General features: G+C 48.2%; 1 non-coding gene across 1 annotated transcript; it reads left to right on the plus strand.

The window, feature by feature from the left end:
* The first annotated feature begins 6,498 nt into the window (after nt 1–6,498).
* On the plus strand, nt 6,499–6,570 carry Trnae-cuc (transfer RNA glutamic acid (anticodon CUC)). Its single transcript has one exon. It is a non-coding gene; the product is annotated as a tRNA-Glu (tRNA).
* The last annotated feature ends 1,489 nt before the right edge of the window (nt 6,571–8,059 follow it).

Below are 8,059 nucleotides of genomic sequence, written 5' to 3' on the forward strand. Positions count from 1 at the left end.
AAACACTCTCCTCCGGACAAGCACGACGCGGCCCGGCGCGAGGAGTGTGGCCTTCGGGCGCAACAAATCATTCCATCGAATCAAACACTAAACGGCAGGCAGACGAGTCGTCCTGGAATCCATTAAGATAAAGACAGCCGTGGCCCCGGCCAGGACAATAAAACAACGGCAATCAGCAACTTTTCCGGCCCCCACCGGGCGGTGCCGGGACGGTGAAGAATCCATCTGCGGTCGTCTCCGGAGGAGTCGGACACAGAACGTCACACCCAACTCCGGGGGCCCGGGGCTGAAAACTCCCGGGCAACAGTAACTAATAATAGAAAATCTATTAGCAAAATTGAACCGATAAATCTTTTCGCCAGCCCATAAAAATAAATAATAATGTCCTTCTTGGTTGTTTTGTTTTTTTTTTGTTTCACGGGTTCGCACTTTCCTGGGATGGCCCAGGACACCGTGTGTGCTCCATTGTGCCGGTCGGTCGGGATTTGTGAAACCCAAGGGCCGACGTCTGACATCAGCAGGAAAAATCCTTATCCTACGTGGAGATTCGAGGGCCGTGTAATCAAATTTGCTCGCTTATTTATTGCACTTTTCGCCCGCCGGGCGAAGACTTACACTTTCACTAATGTGTGTTTATGCGTGCGTTGGACCTGCGGGCTCGCCCTCAGCTCACCCGCTCGGCCTGATCGGTGCACCAGTTGTGCGTAACTCCGGCTATCGCCGTGCCTGGCGACCGTGCGACCGATATGGATGTACCTCGGTTGTCGGTTGTCAATAAATTTTGTCCCATTTTCTCGGCCCCGGTGACACCTTTGCCCCCGGGAAGTGCGGCAACCCCACACATATGGGACTCGTCGTTGGTCCCTTCGCACGGAGTTGCTTGACGCTGCAATTCCCAAAATTGAGTCATTCATCCTCGGCCTCGGCTCGAGAGGGGTTGCAAGCTGCGATCTGGCGAAAAGTCAATTTATCGTGCAGCACTGGACAGCCCGAAGGGAACTCATCGCGTCAGGATCGCTCCGCCTGTCCGCTAGTTGGTCCGGTGCGCAATCGACGCGTTTATTACGCCTCAAAACCGTTCGTGGAACAGATTTGGCCGGGGGTTTAAAGGAGCATTCCTTGTCTGTCTGCGGCGCGAATCATAAATTCCAACACTGCGACGGCGACCGGTATCCTCTGTCAGCTGCTCACCCCAGAGCAGCCAGAGTTTAGCGGAATTTCGGGACTTCCACTTTTTTGCGATGTGGTTGGGCTTCCGAAATCCAAAAAAAAAACGGAATCGATTATTGCCTCAGAAGAAATGAGGATTCAAACGCGTAGTTGCGGCGCGCGAGCTCGTTTTATGTTCACCGTGCCATGAACGAATCATAATTTATATGACCACGCTTTTGAGGACTTATTCCGGAGGAATCTCCGCTGCCGGATGTCGACATGGCTGATGAGGACAGGACGGAAGGGATCGGATGGGAATCAAAGTTCGGCCGGATTTTGTCGCCCGGTGCTTGGTGAGCAACGCTCGATTATTTTATGTTGCGGATCGGGAGTTTTACAATCGGGAGCTGTCGGTTTTATTTCTTCTGGTCTGGGGTCCGGTGACCTCAACTGCGACGATGGCCGCGGATTGGCGTGTCAACGAGGGCGAATGCTGTGGTCGTTAATTGTAGCACGCCGTTCGCTCGAGACGTCCTTACGCGACGCCGAGCGATTCCTTTGTTGGTCGTCGCCGGCATCCGGTCGAGATTCCGGTGGAATTTCACCGATTTCCGGCACCGGGCCACGCCAGTGAACGGAAGAAGCTTCCATTCATTGCTCACTTCGGGTATCGGGTCGAAGGATGACTCGTCGCAGATCGATTTCGAAGCAGCTATAAAATCGCATCGTGACTTTCGTTGCTCAAATGGTTGACGGTGCTTTCGGGACATGCTTCGTGACACTGAATGGTGGGGCCGTTAGTGCGTCCCGGTGGTAATTAGCGGGAAAAGTTTTATGATTTTACAAGCCAATCCTGGCTCTAGACTCTTCACGGTTGGCACGGTTCCGGTGGTTAGGTCTTGGTGCACGATGCTCGAAGAAAGTGATCAAATAAAAATGTTATACAGAAATTCGACATCAGACGGTGAATTAAACGCAACGGATTTTATGTTTCAACAAGTTTCTAGACGATCATAACTTTTCGGATCGGTCTGGGGATATTGCAAAAAAAAAACAGATAAAATGTGGCTTTGAAGACTTTTCTACGATAATCTAACATAAAATATTCCTGGCTAACTAATTGGCTGACTTGACTCTGACTAATTCTAACTACTCTTTTAATTTTTGCTGGGAATTTTGTTTCAAACTTTTTCTTTGAAGTTTTATCTCTTTAAATTCTAATCTGTAGACCTCTAGTTTGTTTGCCAATACCGTGGCCCACGCTAGTAATTTTTTCTAGGCTTGGTTTCCCAATCAGTTTTAGCTTTCTTTGAAGTAGTAGAAAGTAGTGTAGTTGGTTAAATATTAGAAACTTTATTTCAAAATTTATTCTAAACAAACGATACAGACCATTATTTTATGATTTTTGTCACTTTACTTATTCTCACTCTCTACGCGTCGCTTTAAAATTATCTTCAACAAACTAAACTGAAAAAGGAGGGACACAACGCTTCAATCTGTTGTGAACATTGTTGCACAGAGAAGAAATTTGCTTCACCGTAAGTTGGCTTCTGCGTTCCATTTTCAGAACATCAGCCACAAGGGACATGAATCAACAATAACATGAAACATCGTTTATTACATCAGCCTCACATGATACACCCATCATATCCGCTCTACAATCTCCTCGGGGAATTTCGATGGACGCAAACGAACGAACCCGGTGCAAGTTGAAGGGAAAAAAGTATTTGAAGAATATCCGCGTCTCCGAAAGACTGCCTGTAGAGTGGTGTACCTTCGCGGAACGGTGGTCGCAAAAATCACAATCGTCCTTGGAAGGATAAAGGCGCCTTCCCCGTGGCCCGTCAAGCAATTACGCATCCGCTGAAGGATATTGCGTACCTTTCGAACCCCGGGCACGTCGTCTGCTTCCGCACAGGAAACCATTCCGCTAGGGGCATCCCGAGCCTCCGGTATCCTTTACTGTTAGCGGCAGCATCCGTGTTTCGCGTCCGCGAAAAGGATTGCGCAAAACGGGAGCGCGGCCGCATTCAGCACGCACGAGCTTCACGCACCAAACCGGAAACATTTGCTGCGAGCCGCTCACGGCTCGCAGCGTGCACAGGCAATATCGTAAAAATAAATAGCAATAAAGTGACTCGATGATCCATCGCGGCGCATGGCGGCTGCGGCTGAACGTGGCCCAAATGGCTGTGGAACGATGAGTTGGGAGCCGCTTCCCTAATGACGGGAAAGGAGCGTGCTAAGGAGCGATTTGTGCGTCTCCTTTCTTATTTATGGACTTCCGAAAGCGATCCGATAACCGATAGTTTGCATGCGAGCCCGGCAAACCCTTTTCTCGTAGCCTCGCGTTACAGTTCCCGTCCATGCCATTCGTGCCAAAAAGTCCCTCGCCGCGTTTCGCTCGGCGCTGTAATTGACATCCTTCAATTTGGCGACTCGGAGATAGCTGTGGCGCGCGGTGCCGCGCAAGAAAATGGGTTTGCGGGCAGCGGTACGACAGTTTTGGCAAAACTCGATTAAAACCACGTGTCGGAAATTACATCCCATTGCGAAAGTATAGCACGGCACAGTAAAGTAGTCATTTGCTCTTCCGCTTGATATTTTTCAGGTCGCAACAGAGATTCCCCTTTCTTAGGGCGAACACCAGGTCTGGATAATGGCTTGGCAGGCGGTAAAACACAGTTTTCTATGCCGAGTTTTATGCCGTATTTTCTGGGGCAATGTAATCGAAAATCTTTTTGGATCAAACGGATCCAATCTAAACCACTAATCGATTTTGAAAGTTTTCAAATACAACATTCAGATTTTTGGCGAAAATTCTTTTGATGAACGAAAAGATGTCCTACTGGAACGAGAAAAATAACGGGAACCAGATATCCTCGGTTATCGTTTTGTGCTGCACTATGAATTCTTTAGACAATTGATTTGGGGAGAGCCAATTCTTGGTTCAACTTCCTCGCGATGTTTTTGCATCACATTTTCGAGATCAATTCATGATCATTTCGATCATGATCCCTTAGCACCGTGTCCGGCTATTCGTTAAACTAAAGATACACTAATAACTAATGAAGACAAAGGGATTATTTAAAAGATTTTTCTAGTCATAAGCGACTTTTAGATATTTCTTGACCACAGTAGTATTAGAAAAAACGATGCATTTTGGGTGAGATTTTACATTAGCCATTATGCTCATCTGATTAGGGCCATTCTTCAGGGTATGGTGACAAGATGAAGCCGATCATCATTTTCACACTTTTCCGACTTCTTTTTGGACCTCCAAACTTGTTTCAGTTTCGGCAATCTTCTCTTCAGCAGAAGCAAACTTCTTACACATGGAGCATAGTTGTTGGATTCTGGAAAGAGTCGCTAGTCTCGGTTGCTAAATCTGCAAAATTTATTTTCACTGCATGCAGCGTGTTCGTTGATTTTATCGCCTTTCGCCAACATACCAAGAGTATCGTCAAGAATATCGCTTTAACTCGCCAACATGCTCTACTTCCTAAGGAACACGCAGCATTCGATGCTTCTCTTGCTCCTGTGGATTCGATACTTCCTTTAAACAACGCACCCCACGTTTCGCATTTCGCCGTCATTTAGGCAGAAGGTTGTGACAGTTTCAAAAGGTTTAATTGTGAAAATGCTTCCGCAAATGGGCAGGTATGGCCCGGTTTCGCGCACCCCACGACACGCGTTGTCGTATGCATACGACAGCTGTGAAAATTAGTTTCTCACTATTCGTGCGCGCCACACGATATGTGTGCGATTCCGGTATGTTGCGGTGAGCCCGTGGAACTTCGACAGCTTGGCAGTTCGGTGCCCGCCAGCGTTCACGTGCGCGGTTTGGTTCGCGGATCGGAATTCGAGGCTGCGTGCGAGATGTCGGCAAAGCGTTTGACATCGCCACCGCAGCGCACCGTATGGGCCGCGTGAAAATACCAGCGCACCGCGGGGTTTTTGGGGTTACTTTCACCGGTGCCGTACGGATTCTTATGCAAATGAATAAATCAAAATCTATAAATTATTGAAACTCGCGCACACTCGCGGCGCGGCGCTAGTTTTCGGATTCGGGACCGGGAGTCCCGCCAAAGAGGGCTTTCTTTATTCGCGATCCTTTAGCCGGCGCGCCGGGGGTTGAGCGCCGGTGGCCGCCGAAGAAAGTCAACCCTTTTCAGCGAAAGAAAGCACCAAACACGGGCACCGAGGGGTTGAAGCTACCTCCAGAAGAATGGCGCTGGGTCGCGCCGACTTTCTCTCTCTCTCTCGCGCCCGCTCTCTCTCGTATTGAATGACGATTTATTATTATTTAAATTCAATGCTCAACAGCTTCTCCAGGGCTCCGGCTCAATGGCATCGCCGAAAACCACTCCACAACCATCTCCGATGGCCGAAAGAAAAAGGTCCGCGCGGCGCTTCATGCGAAGGGACCGAAATAAAAGAATTTGAATGGTAAAACCTTCCACAAGACAGCGACTCACACAAAAAGAAAGAACCCCACGGGAAGAACCGAAGCAAAAGGGGCTCCGCTGCTGCTCACGGTCCTGGTACGCCTCGCTCAGCGGCCTGTAGATTTATTAACGTCTTAAGTGCGGTGCTGAAGGGCTTTTCATTACGGATTTCCACCGGTCGGCCAGAGCATTCATCGATTCCGTCATTGTTCGGCGGTTCACTCGCCGATTCTTCGCCTGCTACGCACCGGGGGTCGATTCGATTCAAACGTTGGCGGAATTGCGCAAAAGAAAGTGTAAATAATAAATTCGTAATCATAATCTGCTCCCCGATTCCTGGCCCTGGCCGGAGCGCGATAGTTTACGCCGGAAGTTCTACAATCTGGCACGATGATTTTTCACCAGGCAAACATAACTTCTGAGCCTAGGCAAACGCCGTTCGTTTGCGGCATCGACCGGTCACAGCCTGCCGTATTCCGGCTTACCGCATCAAAGTGCTCGAGCAAAGTTCCATTCAGCGATTCATAAACTGTATGTTTATGGGGTGTAAACAGGCGTTAAACAATAATTTTGATTCTGCCCGAGCCCGAGATGGTGCTGCCTGGGTTGGAAAGAAGACCAAACCGGCTATCAAAGGAGGATCGCTTGGGGGATGAAGGTGACCGTATTTGGCCATATCTTCGGCATACTTACTGGAATACTGTGGAAGATTGATAAACTGTTCAAATCTTTAGCAACCTTTTTTATTACATCTTTGACTCAATAAACACTATTTTATGTTATCTTGCAACACTTTACTTTTAGATAAAAACCACTACGAGTTTAAAATAATGTAAAAAAGAAATTTGTTGGAGTTCTCTTTTGGATCTTACAAGAGGGTTTCGCTGTTTCTTGTGGGTCCCATATTGTCTAGTGGTTAGGATATCCGGCTCTCACCCGGAAGGCCCGGGTTCGATTCCCGGTATGGGAAAGTTCTTTTTCCTGTATAGTTTTTTCTTTATGTTGCACGCAACAACAAAAAAAATCCGACATTCTCAAATGCTTTGGCACTTTGGCTGAGGCACCGTAAAAGTCTTTAATCTGATGCAAATGAATGGCTGGTTGTTTTAACCTCTAGTCGTGTCGTGCCCACCAGAGGCAATTAAACACTTTTCACACCGTTTAAATCAATTACCAGGTTCCCAGGAGCGTCTTCAGAATGATTGATCATTTAGCCCGACAACTTGCATAAATTCCCGCTATTATGTTTCCCCAGACCCCCGGGGCCCGGCCCGTTGTTTGATAAATGATGCTTTCGTTTTGGCGTGTTACTTCACTTAATTATCCAATGTTATCTAAATGGTTCCCGGTTTTGATTTCCCGAAATTATCGGCCAAGATCAAAGGCAAACACTGGCGCGGCTTCGAGGACCGCACGGCAATTCCCCTATCCGGCTCTGCTGGCCTTTGCTAATAGGCGCGCTGTCGGTACAAGGAACGTGATTGCGTTACAATCAACAGCCCATCAAGTGACACCCGAAAAGTGAGTCGTGAAAAAAGGCGAGAAGTAAAAAGCGCCACAACCGACCGCCTTAATCGGAGATCAGAAACGGCCCAGCCCAACGGCGTTCGGCAAAAAGGGTTTTCCACTTAATTCAATTATCGCATGACTGACGACGGGCGCGTCGGTGAAAGTGACACCTCTCTACCTTCGCGGCCTGCGGTTTGGCTGCGATTTTCCCAAATATGTATATTTTTTATGCGTCTGTTTGCCGTCCTGCCTATGGCGGCACCGTAGCCTAGCTGGTGGGTTGGCTGGGCCCAGCCAACCGTCGTCCTGGTGGCTTGACGTGTCGCATGCATGTTTTAATATGTAAATTTCTTTAATTACTCCGTCAAAGCGGCCCGCACGAAATCCACCCGTGGGCTCTTGAGATTTGCGTGGCTCTGTTACAGTTGGCATTCGATGCGTGTTTTTTTTTCACGCTTTTTGTATTGAGCCACACCGCGCCCGAGACTAGGGACTGCGCTGTCAACGGTGCGGAAAATCTTATCAATCACTTTCACTTGGCCCGAACTCGGCCCGAAACCCGGTCGACGCCGTGACGCTGCGGTCCTCCGTCCGGATATCCGGAAACCGCAGCTTGCAGGGTGCGCAGCCAGCTTTGGTCCTGTTGATTTGGCATTATAAAGTCATCAAGTGGAACAAGATAATGTCGCGGCGGTGATGGGCTGAATGGGCGTAGCGGTTGTATTTTTCGGAAATGATACAAACCATCACTGACGGAACTCTTGCTAATCAGCTAGAGGGTTTGATTTAAATTGGATTCACACTGTAAATTGCACATTGTCCCAAATTTATAATGGCCGCCAGTTGTAAGCTAAATCATTTTTTTTTAATGTAAAGTAGTCTTCAGCATTGTTGCTGCAGTAACAGGTAAACATGGGCAACAACGGAAATCCCAAACCTTCTGTGATGTT

The sequence above is a fragment of the Anopheles cruzii genome, chromosome 3 (genome assembly GCF_943734635.1).
Source record: "Anopheles cruzii chromosome 3, idAnoCruzAS_RS32_06, whole genome shotgun sequence".
In the NCBI taxonomy this organism is placed as follows: domain Eukaryota; kingdom Metazoa; phylum Arthropoda; class Insecta; order Diptera; family Culicidae; genus Anopheles; species Anopheles cruzii.